General features: G+C 46.6%; 1 protein-coding gene and 1 long non-coding RNA gene across 6 annotated transcripts in view; one reads left to right on the top strand and one right to left on the bottom strand.

The window, feature by feature from the left end:
• The window catches only part of Ttc28 (tetratricopeptide repeat domain 28), a 442,550-nt gene that overhangs the window by 172,981 nt on the left and 256,037 nt on the right, over positions 1-13,532 (top strand). The window lies entirely within an intron of this gene.
• Positions 3,137-10,455, bottom strand: LOC120096015 (uncharacterized). Of its 2 annotated transcripts, none has more exons than XR_015634920.1 (3): positions 10,371-10,455; positions 4,822-4,989; positions 3,137-3,759 (listed from the first exon to the last, which is right to left on the bottom strand). It is a non-coding gene; the product is annotated as an uncharacterized LOC120096015 (long non-coding RNA). The 2 variants fall into 2 exon arrangements; XR_015634921.1 differs by having other exon boundaries at positions 10,234-10,376.

The raw sequence follows: 13,532 nt of genomic DNA, 5'->3' as shown, positions 1-13,532 counted from the left end.
TGACCTATCTTTGCCTCCCCACCGCTGGAACACAGATACACGCCACCATGCCATTTTCATGTGTAATGTAGTTCTGCTCCTCATGCCCGCACAGTGAAACCCAGGTTACCGACTGAGCCATCGCCCTCACCCTGGGTTAAAATAATATTTTTGTTGTTTTCTTTAAGTATCAGACTCACTATCTGGTATATAAAAAGCTGTCCCATAAGCACCCGTTGAATTTGGATTTTAGCTTATCTCGGTTCTTCCTGGTGAATCGGTTTGCCATGCAGTCAGTCTCTTTGCTGCATACTTTTAGCATTGCAGCTGTCATGGGCCGGGGGAAAAGGCAAATGCTTTATTCCTGGGAAACCTGTAGTGGTAGAAAGTCAGTCAGGGTTAGGAGTACCCTCTCAGACCTCATCTGCTGTCCTGGGCTAGCACTACCCCGAGGGAGGGAAGCACAGCATTTTCTCAGTCTGCTTGAGATATCCGAGGGTTTTTATTATCTTGGCGGATCTGTTGGAAGCTCCTCTACTGCTGTATAGATTTCATTTTCTTTAATTGGGATGGAGATGGAGGAAGAAAATAGCATTTACTAGGCATTCTTGCCTTTTAGAGCTGTGGGTTATTGATTCGGGGCCTGCTGTGGTGATGCTTGGAAGTAAAGTTTCCCTTGGGAGCACCTGTGTTAAAGGGCAAAGGGAAAATGATTAGAATTTAAATCTCTAGACTCCACTGAACTCGTGGCTTCATTAAAACGAGGAGGGGAGGAGGAAATGATCTGGGCTGCCGTGGGCTTTGTTTAACACTTGCATCCAGAAACTGATAACTCAGAATAAAGCCCCCGCAAGTGCAACTGCAGGCCGTGTGAGCAGCCGCCTGCCAGGTGTCGGTCTCAGGCCAGTGTGCTGGGGACAGGCTCCGGTTTCCTGAGAGAGGCTTGAACCTTTGGCTTTCCTTAAGCTATTTTAATCTCTCCTGCCTGTCTGTGAACATGCAGTCACGAAGCTGTGCGCACACACACACACACACACACACACACACACACACACGCACATGCACACGCACATGCGCACACGCACAATGGACACACTGTATTTTGAAGTGTCACATGCACACACATGTGCACACATACACACATAAACATACACATACTACTTTGATGTGTTTCAAACACACGAACACACACATATTTGTACTTCGTTGGGCCACACACATATGCACACACACATGTACACACATGCACACATACATATTTTGCTTTGTGCATACACACACTGTACTTTGATGTGTCACACACACGAGCATGCACACACATGCACACACACATACACTGTACTTTGATGTGACATACACACACACACACACACACACACACACATACACTGTACTTTGATATGTCACTATTTAGAAACTGGAGGAAGAAGGATCACCAGTTGGAACCAGCCTGGACTTGACAGGGAATGCTGTCTCCATTTCTTTTTTTTTTTTTAAACATTTATTTATTAATTATAAGTACACTGTAGCTGTCTTCAGGCACACAGAAAGAGGGCATCAGATGTCGTTACAGATGGTTGTGAGCCATCATGTGGTTGCTGGGAATTGAACTCAGGACCTCTGGAAGAGCAGTCAGTGCTCTTAACCTCTGAGCCATCTCTCCAGCCCCGCTGTCTCCATTTCTAAAGAATTTCCCCAAGTTGGGTTTTCCTTTCAGACTATGTATCTGATAGGTAACATTGCTACTTTAAGTACTGTGTTATCTTTTCTGTCTATTAGCAGATGTAGGGTAATGTGACTGTGCAGTATGGAAAATACACTGGACCAGAAATAGATTTTGCCACTGAACAGATAACCCTAGAAAAATCACCCAACCTCCTTATCAAAATTCTTAGGTGTTTATAAAGGAGGGCTAGGAAGTCACACCTAGTCTGAGAAAATTCTATCTCCATATCAAATAAAATGTAGCCCATTTATCTTCCAACATCTAGCTACACCAAACCAACCAACCAACCAACGAGAAAAACAACCCCCGCCCCCCCAAAAAAGTCCCTATGTCCTTTCACATGTACAGCTGCCCTGTGCAGAAGTTGCTGACCGGACATCAGGGCTCTGAGGAGTGTGTCCTTTCTCCTGTAGAGTTGTTCACGTGTGCAGAAGCTGTGGCCAGCTGGTGCTCTGAGGACTGAGTCAGGGATGCAATCCTTGAGCTGCAGTTTGTCCAGCTGCATTTGTTGGTTTCCTCACTGGGTGACTAGGCACCAAGCAGCAAGGGCTCACTACAGCACTGGCTAACGGGCAGAGCTCATCGGCTTTCTTAGGGAGTCACCTTCTTCCTGAGTCTCCTAAAATATCTAATGTGGCAGATAGTTCCTGTACACATTTCAACACACAGAAAAGGTTACTTAAACTTTCTGGAAAGATAGACAGACTTACAAATGTGAAAGGATCTAGGAAGAAAACAGAGCCTGCTAGTCGGCACGTAGATTTCTGAAGTCTGGGAAAACTCCTTTGGATGATACTTAAGTTCACTCCAAATTCTATTTGAATGGATATTTTAAGTAAAGGGGCTCAGGAGCCAGTGAACCTGCTGTTCCTGACTGTGATCTTAGCCCAGCCACTACCATTTGTGTGCAAGTGACATAGCTTCTACCCTGCAAGTGATGTAACCGGGTGGGCATGAGCACTGAAGCACCCTTCTCTCCGGTTGATCCTGTATAACTCTGGGATTGGGCCTGAGAAGCCTTGACTGAGGTCCTCCCTCCCTCCAGATTCTTGTGGTTTCCAGATGGAGTCTGTCAATGCTTTTCCTGGGCTGGCTCACCTGAGGACCAATCTGCCTCAGATCACAGCAGTGCAGCAATTAGGCCTTGACTCTGTGTGCCTTTCTAAATGTCATTGCTTTTATCTGAGTGGATTTTGTAATGAGATAACTTGGTGGCTGAGCAGGGTATCTCAGGGGTGGAATAGCACTAAAGACATGTGGGGTTGTGGGTATAGGCTTATGTAACACACAGTAGCAATGAGTAGTGGGGCTGCGGCTGTTCAGAAAGCAAACATGCTTTCTAGTGCACCTCCTGCCCTCTGGAAAAGGGAAGGGAGGCAGAAAGGAAAGACAGGAAACAGTGGCCGACTGAACTATCGTCTTTAAAGAAAGTAGTGTGTCTTGATGGTCCTTTATTGAGTTCATGCACACACACACAGAGACACGTGCCCATTGCTGGGCAAATGTGTGTCATTGGGGCCAGGCCGAACACACAGCTTAATTCATTCCAAGTCCAAATTTTAAAGCTGAAACTCAAGCTCCTGCTTGGAGGCTTGGACTAAGGGTAAAGTGTGGAGTTTTAGTTGAAAGAGTATTGGCTGTTCATCTCGCCTACAGTAAGTAGATCATTCAGGTCCAAGTGGGAATTGGAGCACTAGTTCCCGTAGGTTTTTTGACTTTCTGAGGAGAAGACAAAACATTGAGCAGGTGGGGACAGCGTAATAGTGTATGTGCCGAGATTCAGGCAATGTCAAATGCTGTGTGCTCTGCACACTACTGCTTTCCACAGAACAAAGCAGGAGACCCTTGGCTCTGGGGGGCTGGGCAGCAGCCCCTGTGGATATGAGAGTGGGTACAGAAGGGTCCTTATTTGTCTTGCCTTTCAATTGGTTTTGTTCCATAGTTTAACATCACCCGAGAGGTCACATCGCTTACTGGGGCTTTGAAAGTCAGCCTGACATTGATGCAGATAAGATCACCGTGCACAGTCAGTGTGGATCTGCTGTAAGCCGAGCCTGTGGGACACAAGCAGGATTTAGTGTAGCAAACGCAACATGATCAGAGAAAGACCCCTTGGTGGGGGCTGAGGCTTTCTGGGGATTCCAGATTTGGACATGAATATCAATTTTAAATATGAAATCTCAAGAATAATAAATAATAATATTTTCAGTTGTTTCTAATTTTAATGCATACATTATTAATACAGTCAATAGTAGACTTTTGACTCTGGATAAAAACTGGGTATTTTCTTTTAACACTACACACACACAGGTATATATGTATATGTGTGTATGTATATATATTTTCCTATAACATCACACACACTGGTATGTGTATATGTGTGTATGTATATATATTTTCTTATAACATCACATACACACAGGTATATGTGTATATGTGTGTGTGCATATATATGTGTGTGTGTGTAGGATATATATATACATATATATATATATGTGTGTATATATATATATATATATATACACACACTACAAAACTGTCCACCGAGAAGTGACAACTTATAGGAAATAACAGGGCTGACTACAGAACTTTAAAACTCTATGCTGCCAGGCTGGAGAGATGGCTCAGCGGTTAAGAGCACTGACTGCTCTTCCAGAGGTCCTGAGTTCAGTTCCCAGCAACCACATGGTGGCTCACAACCATCTGTCATGGGATCTGATGCCCTCTTCTGGTATGCAGATATATATGCAGAACACTGTGTATATAATAAATAAATAGATTTATAAAAAAGGGGGGGGGGTTTAGGGATTTAGCTCAGCAGAAGGCCTTGGGTTCTGTCCCCAGCCCCCCCCCCAAATCTTTGCTGCCTTGAGCCCCAGAAGCATGTGCACCTGTGAGCCTGAATCCTCCCACCCACAAAACCCAACAACAATAAAAACAATAGAACAGACAGCTCAGACGTATAGCTGAGCATGGGTGTGAGCAGCAAGGAGGATATTCACAATGTACGTGGCAAACTCGTAGGGTGAAAGGACTGACTTGCAGAATATGAGGAGGGACCTCGCATGGGAAGTGAGGCACCGGAAGTGCAGCCATGAGCCAGCAGGGTCACTTACTAAGCAGCCACAACAGGAGGAAGACTGGCTTGAGGTGCGAATCATTCTTAACCTTGTGTGCAGATGATCACTTCAGATTTCCCTTAAGTAATGTAAGAGCCTTCTCCATGTAGCCTCCTGCTGTAGCTGCTTTACTCTTCCTGCAGTGTTCTGCTTCCCACTTTTTCCCTAGGGAATGAAAAGGAAAATCCAACACAAACTAGTAACTTTTATGTTCTGTCTGTCTCAGCTAAGTGTTCAGTGGAAGTGTGTATTTTAGTAGAATGTTAAAGACTCGAATGTTTAGTGGACGCAACCGGAAATAAATGGTGAAAAGTTAGGAAGTGGCTCGTGTGTGCTTCCCCTAGACTATGAGTCACACTCCGCTCCTCATCGGCCTGCTTCATAAGCCAGGTATTGTTCAGCACGCACTCTGTGGTCCCTGCCCACGAGGCAAGGACTGGAAAAGAGACACAAAGTTAACATTTGAAAGTATAGCAGAAACAGAGGCAGATGCCGGCCAACCGCCGTAGTTGGGTGAGTCTTCCTGTAGAAAATGGGGTCCCAGCTGGGCTTTGAAAGACTGGGAGAGCTTGGCAGACGTGCTGGAAGGGAAGTATTTTTGGCAGAGCTGGAGCACAGAACAGAAATAGTGAAATGTAGAATGTGATCAGAAACAGGGAGTAGAACTGTGTGTAGAATTCAGATTGCATAGAAGCAAGGAGATGGGGCTGATTAGTGAAAGATACAGCCAAAGAACGGGTGGATACAAACAGCAGTGAGACAGGTGGATACAAACCGTAGAACTCTTTGAAACCAAACTAAAGGTCCAGTGAGACAGGTCCTTTGGTAAAGGTGCTCACCGCCAAGGTGGCATCCCAAGTTTGATGGTCAAGGATTCACACAGTGGAAGAAGAGAACGGGCTCCCCAAAGTTGCCCTCTAACCTCCACATGCATGTGGACTTACACACACCCGCATGTATGTACATCTGCACACACAAACACCAATTAATACAAGTAAAAATAAAAAAAAATAGGACTAAAGGACTTGATTTGCTCTCCATAAATTCTATGCCAGTTAGAGTTGTGAAGAAGGGGTGACCCAATCAGAGTTTCTAAAGTTGCAAAAACCTCACCACGGGTGACTATATAGCTACTCAGATAGACATACGGCTGGTGTGTATTTGTTCTCCACACTAATCCCAAAAGTATTGTGTGGTTAGCATGTGAAATCTGTCTGTACCTTTTATTCAATCTTGCTCTGAACCTCAAACTCTTAAAAATTGCATCTACTTGAGTTGGTCATAGTGATCTACCTTTTGAGGCTGAGGCAGAAGGATGACCTGTCTAAGGCCAACCTGGGCTACATAGTGAAGTCCTGTCTCAACAGATCCAAACGAAACTAAAGAAAAAACCAGATTATCAAGGCCAGAAGACAAGCCAGCAGGAGAGATGGGGCTTTCCTGTAATCCCCACACTTGTTAGGTAGAGGATGAGGGTGAGAAGCATCATCCCTGGACACACGGTCAGTTCCTGGACATCCCAGGCAACATGAGGTCATGTCTGAGAACAAAGCCAGAAGCACCTACCTGCTACTGTCTCCACTTACACGGGAGCAAGCCTTCTGCATCTTCTCAGCTCCATGGGATACAGGAGGGCTTTGGGGAGGCCGAGAGAGACAGTGGACAGCAAAGGCTTGTGACGGGAATGGGAAAAGCAGAGCTAAGTGAAGTTTTAGAAGGGTTAGACAGGGTCTTAACAGAAAGAGTGGGACTCAGATACTTGGCCCAAGTCTCCAGTGGGTTGGAGAAAGGGAGAGAGTGTAGACAGAAGTTTTGTGGGGAAGGTAGCTGGAATTAATGGCTTATTTTTTTTGATGAGTATTAAGCATCTCAGTGGTTTAATAAGCATGTATACAGAATTCAACGGTGTAATGCACTTCAGATTAGGTTGTGGGCAGTTATCTGAAAGGACAGGTGGAGCTGGGAGGGCGATGTGGACAGAGGCAATAGGTAAAGGATTTGCTCATCCTCCTTGATACTGTTCTCATCAAAGAAGAAGCGTGATGTCTGGTCACCAGAGCATCCATCCTCCATCATCAAACGACGCATGAAGACCAACCAGAGGAAGCCAGTGGCCGAGCCCGTGAAAGCATGCAGGAGTGCACACTCCTCGCTCGAGACCCAGCAGAGCTGAGTCCACTCAATCAGTAAGACAGAACGAAGCTGGTGTCACAGCACCGTCTGCAGCCATGCTCAGACCTGCTTTCCTGAAGGTGGTTGGTGGGATCGGGGGACAGAGACTGAAGAGGTGGCCCACGTATCAGAGCGTGTGCTCTCTTTTCAGAGGACCCTCATGCGGATCCCAGCGCCCATGTGTGAACTGAAGCTCCAGGGGACCTCACACCTCTGGCCTCCAGAGACGTCTGTACTGCAATCAGATCTACTCTGCTGTTTCTGTTCCGAAGATGACTGTGGCACATTTGTGAGAAGCAGCTCTAAAGCTGAGGAAGGATGATGACTCTCGCCAAGTCTGTTAGGGAGCAATGAGACACTCATCAGCTGTCATTTTTACACTGCTGCATGTTCCTGTGTTGCTGTTTGCAACCTCAGTGAAAGTGCATGGAGCTGACTTTGAACCTTGGTTATCTGGATGGTGGTTCCATGGCCCTCGGTGATGGCTAGGGTCGTGCCAGCTGTCCTGCATCCTCCAGACTCCCTTGCCGATCCACTATCGAGGTTCATGCTGTTCGTTATAATGGAGTAATTAAGTCCTGCCATTGGGCCTGGGCTGTGTCTACAGTGTCTGCCTTTTAGCTGTAAGTCTGGATGCTGTCTGTCCACTGCCATCTCTTTTGTTCTTTAGCCAAATCTCCAAGAACAGGCACTTTCTCTCCTGTGCCTCCTATAAGGACATTGCTAATGTGTCTGAGAGTAAGTTGAGGAATACTTTGATTAGTTTTTAATCTAATCTCTCAGGACATCAGAGAAATATATGTTTGGAAATATAAACAAGACAAGTTTTATGGAAAATAGCCTATAAATCTTGCCATTTTCTTTGGCAGAACAGTATTAACATCTGGTTAGCAAACTGTGGTACCCTTAAGAGAATTGGAGTTGGTCCAATTTCTAATAAAATACTGGATTAAGTGACTTCACTTGAGTTTTTATTATTTTCAAGTACATTTTTAAGTCTCTCTTCTCCCTGTAATTTTCAGTTTGTGTTTCCTCACAAGCCGTGATTTTAGTTGGTAAGATGAATCATGTAGGTTACCACAGAAATAACCTCAGAAATGCCAGGTTCCTGACAGGCTGCAGACAGGGAGGCTCCGTCTCCTAAGAGGCAGCTGTTTTCTGGAGTCTCCTCTGGTTGAGAGGGAGGGGCCTGGTATCCTTGGGCGCTGGTACGGTACCAGTGACTTCACGTGCGTGACGCACCTTTGCCCCACAGGCAGCTCTGATAGGCCCATGAAGTGGGACGCATAGCAGATGTCATGCTCTATGTTGGAGTGTCAGGACCAGAAGACACAGAAGATTTGTGAGTTACCTCATCCCCAGGCAGTAGTGGAGCTAGGAACACAACCTCAACTATTTACTCTTCTTAAAACCTACAGTTAATTATTTACTTCATGCTTTCACACAATCTGTTTTGATCATATTCAATCCGAGCTCCTCCAGATCTCCTCCCACCAACCTGACCTGCCAACTTCCTATCCTCCTTTAAAAAATATATTTATTTTATGTGACATATGTGAGTGTTTTTCTGACATGTATGTCTACACACCCATGTGCGTGCCTGGTGTCTGCAGAGGCCAGAAGAGGCTGTTAGCTGATGGAGAACTGGAGTCACAGATGGTTGTGAACCAAAGTGCGATGCTGGGGACTGAACCCGGGTCTCCTGCAAGAGCAGCTGGTGGTCTTAACCACTGAGCATCTCTCTGGCCCAATCCATTTCTTTTTATTTATCACTCATCAAGTCTAATCTGTGCTGACCAGGTACTCATAAGTATGTGGCCATCACTGGAGTCGGTCACAACTGACTCTGCTTCCCCCAGAAGCTGCTGCAGTTCTACCATGAGCCCTTCCCCATCCCACACTAGAATGCCGACTGGCTCGGTCATGTGCAGGTCTTATGCAGGCAACCACAGTGCCATGAGTTCATGTAGGAGGCCATCCTATATATTCCCAGAAGACGCTGTCATCTCTCTTCCTCCCTGACCTCGGGCTCTTACAGTCTTTCTTTCCTCCCTGTCTCTCTCACAGTGATCCCTGGGCTTGGGAGGGAGCATAGCAAAGACACCCCATTTATGGCTGAGCTCTCCTCAGACACTGATTCTCTGCACTTTGATCAGTGGTGAGTGTATTTGCTAACCACCATCCATAGCACTAAGAAATTTCTCCAATGAGGTCTGAGAGCTGTACTTGTCTGTGCAGAGACACACACAGTGCAGTTTAGAGGGCAAATTGATACCACATTCATTTAGCAGAATAACAGTAGTAAATTCTCCTCTGGGGCCTGTGTCGTCCTTAGCCATATGTTCTTGGCTGGATTTATACCAGACACGTGTTTCCTGTTGAGTAGGCCTTAAGCCCAATTGGGAAGCAGTTGGTTGCCCCATTGCATGCATGCCACGATTGCACTCTTAGGCCAACCTTGCCACACCCGCCACAAGCTACTAATGTCTCATGTATTCCCCTGGGTCTCCTTACACTGGTTTTGAGAATATGATGGTATCCCCACGAGAAACTTGACCAGCTTGTTTTCAAGTTCAGTCTTCTTATCCCCCATCCCCTCCCCCATAGTTGTTAAGTCCAGTACTAGAACATACCCAAGACCGAGGCAAACACTGTCTCATCCTGTCTGGGTTTGCAGTTGGGTAAGCCAACCAAGAAGGAGAGGTACTTCCCAGGTGAGGGTCTGGAACCTAACCCTTCTCACCAGTCAACCGGAAGAGCCAGGACTTGCATGTCAGCTGTGAAGATGGCACGATGGTGCATTCTTATGTTGGGGAAGAGCTTGAACAGGACTGTAGGGTAGCACTCGTGGGCTGAGTATTTCCAGAAGCACCTGCACAGGGTTGTGCATGCTACTTGTTCCATAAAACGACGGTCTCCATTGTCGTGTGCGAAGTTGAGAACCCAATGCTGTTGTCCTGTGGGCAGGGGTGGTGGAGGGAACCAGGGAACGAGCCTGCCTTGCAGATAGGGTTTTGTACCAGCATGCAGAGTCACACAAGCCTCATAGTGAAGGTCTCCTGTGCTGAGTTCTTTCATGACATGTGTTGTGGGTGCGCACGCACACACACATACACACACACACACACACACACACACACGCGCGCGCGCGCGCGCATGCGCGCGCACGCACAGACACACACTAAATGAACAGTAAAGGTGAATGCCAAGGAACAACACCCTAGGTCATCCTGTTACCTCCAAATGTTCCCAAGCCTGGCCCTTCTGTGCCCGTTCACACACACTTAGATCACATTATATACACACTTATACCAGCTGATCATGATGTGTGACTTCGGGTAGTAGTATCTGTTAACTGATTTTCTCATATATACTTTCCTGTTCTTTTCTCCATAAGACTCAACTGCAGGTCTTCAGGTCTGCTGGAGGTTACTGTCACTCTGATTGGTCTGCTGCAGGTTACTGTCACTCTGATTGGTCTGCTGGAGGTTACTCTCACTCTGATTGGTCTGCTGGAGGTTACTCTCACTCTGATTGGTCTGCTGGAGGTTACTCTCTGATTGGTCTGCTGGAGGTTACTCTCACTCTGATTGGCTGCTAGAGGTTACTCTCACTCTGATTGGTCTGCTGGAGGTTACTCTCACTCTGATTGGGCTGCTGGAGGTTACTCTCACTCTGATTGGTCTGCTGGAGGTTACTCTCACTCTGATTGGTCTGCTGGAGGTTACTCTCACTCTGATTGGGCTGCTAGAGGTTACTCTCACTCTGATTGGTCTGCTTGAGGTTACTCTCACTCTGATTGGGCTGCTGGAGGTTACTCTCACTCTGATTGGGCTGCTGGAGGTTACTCTCACTCTGATTGGGCTGCTGGAGGTTACTCTCACTCTGATTGGACTGCTGGAGGTTACTCTCACTCTGATTGGTCTGCTGGAGGTTACTCTCACTCTGATTGGTCTGCTGGAGGTTACTCTCACTCTGATTGGGCTGCTAGAGGTTACTCTCACTCTGATTGGTCTGCTTGAGGTTACTCTCACTCTGATTGGGCTGCTGGAGGTTACTCTCACTCTGATTGGGCTGCTGGAGGTTACTCTCACTCTGATTGGGCTGCTGGAGGTTACTCTCACTCTGATTGGACTGCTGGAGGTTACTCTCACTCTGATTGGTCTGCTGGAGGTTATTCTCTGATTGGACTGCTGGAAGTTATTGTCACTCTGGGCTGCTAGAGGTTATTCTCACTCTGATTGGTCTGCTGGAGTTTACTGTCACTCTGATTGGGCTGTTGGAGGTTACTCTCACTCTGATTGGGCTGCTGGAGGTTACTCTCACTCTGGTCCGTTGGATGTTACTCCTTGTTCTGATTCAGATCTGCTGGAGGTTACTCCCACCCTGATTTTCTGTTGGAAGTGTTTTTCACTTTCAATTGCTTCTGTCAGTGTGCCTCCAGATTTACCAACCTTCAGTTTGGAATTTGCTAGTTATGCAGGCATCTGTTCCCCTCCTGTGGGACATTACGGTCTTTATCTCCAGACCTCTGATTTGTGTCTGTGAAATCTTCAATCTCCTTGTCCTCTCAAGCCTCCCTCTGCTCGGGGGCCTGATGATAACTTCTTTTTATATGTTATCTTTGTGCTGCCCTATGCTGCTCTGTCTGCTTCCCCTTGGTTCACATGCCCTGTGTTATTCGCTCGCTGCTAGGCCCGATGATGTTTGTCTTTCTCATGCGCTCTGTGTTCTTGTATTTAGGAAACACCTTTAGACTTTGTTGCTGTTGCGTTTCATGGAGATGGTTCGCTTTATCTGAACCTTGCTTTCAAACGTCTGTCCGAGTGAGACGAGGGCATTCCTGGGTGCAGGTTGACCTTGCTCACTACTGAGGCATAGACTGCTTGGCCAGCTGGTCCCTGCTGCGATTCTCCTTGGTGGTTTGTGAGCTGCCTCACGTCCTCTTAACCGGTGTTAGCTTGAGAGTGTTGCTTGCTCTGGGACGCTTTTTTTTCTCCATCTTTATTAAATTGGGTATTTTTTATTTACATTTCAATTGTTATTACCTTTCCTGGTTTCCAGGCAAACATTCCCCTAGCCCTTCCCCTTCCCCTTCTATTTGGGTGTTTACCTCCCCATCCTCCCAAATTACCTCCCTCCCCCCAATAATCCCTTTCACTGGGATTCAGTCTTGGCAGGACCAAGGGCTTCCCCTTCCACTGGTGCTCTTACTAGGCTATTCATTGCTACCTATGAGGTTGGAGCCCAGGGTCAGTCCATGTATAGTCTTTGGGTAGTGGCTTAGTCCCTGGAAGCTCTGGGTGGTTGGCATTGTTGTTCATATGGGGTCTCGAGCCCATTAAAGCTCTTTCAGTCCTTTCTGGGACTCTTTTTCCCCTCACAGGGACATTTTTGTAGGTGGTTGTGCTACTCTTTGTCTGCTGAAGGTGCCTGGTGACAGTGGCAGTCTGTTCTCCATCTTCCTCTCCAGGCTTCCACAGTGGAGGTTAGACTCTGCCCCGCCTTGTCAGTCCACCTCAGGAAACTTTCAGGTTCCCATCTTAGAGCTGGGCAGGTGTGGGCTTCGCTTTTATACTCTGTCCATCACAGGGGCTGTGACCCCATTACCTAGTGTCAGAAAATGCTCACTCACAGATTTTGTTTTCCAGGACATTTTGTTGTTTTAAGTCATTAGGTAGGTAAGTCTTTTTTTTTTCCTTACTCTATTTTGGCCAAAGTGGATTTTTAAAAAGTAATTCAGGGGGTTGGGGATTTAGCTCAGTGGTAGAGTGCCTGCCTAGGAAGTGCAAGGCCCTGGGTTCGGTCTTCAGCTCCAAAAAAAAGAACCAAAAAAAAAAAAAAAAAAGTAATTCAGTCTTCCCGAATTCTGACTTACTTGCGTGCAAACGAAGACAGGACAATGGGGTTTGTGAAGGTAGAGTGAGATGACATCAGCTCCACTCTTACATGGAACTCGAGGTGCTCCTGAGTTCTTGTGGTCACATGACAGGGGGTGTGAAGGGAGCCATTGCCTTTGTTCTGATTCCATTTCCCCATGGTACAAAAGCAAGAGCTATTTCTAGGGGTGATTCCCCTACCCCCTTCCCATGTTTGCTTATTTTTAGCAGGGTTACAGCATCATTCCAAGTATTCTAAACATCTAAATAATGTAGACAATAAGATTGTTCTAAATCCAGACTCTGGCACTCAGCCCTGGAGTGAACCTGTCTCCATCTGCCCAGTTGTCACAGTGTGGAAAGGCAGCCCCACAAGGCAGGCCTTTGGGAGGCTTTAGCCGATGGACACAGTACCTGTCACAAGAGGGACTTTCATGAATAGTAGCAAAGTTTACCCCAAAGTTCCACAACTTAAATAACTACCTCTAACTCCTGACCTCCCAGGCAACACTTGTATGTTTGTGACCTTGCCTTCCCCTAACCCCCTTTCTGAGACTTATATGGACCACACTTGTTGTACAGACCAGGCTGGCCTTGAACTCAACAGAAATCCTGCTGCCTCTGTTACATGAATGCTGCAATTAAAGGTGGGCACCA

The sequence above is a fragment of the Rattus norvegicus genome, chromosome 12 (assembly GCF_021556685.1).
Source record: "Rattus norvegicus strain SHRSP/BbbUtx chromosome 12, alternate assembly SHRSP_T2T, whole genome shotgun sequence".
NCBI lineage: Eukaryota > Metazoa > Chordata > Mammalia > Rodentia > Muridae > Rattus > Rattus norvegicus.
The sequence above is the reverse complement of the archived record's forward strand: the minus strand, read 5'-3'. Positions and strand labels throughout refer to the sequence as shown.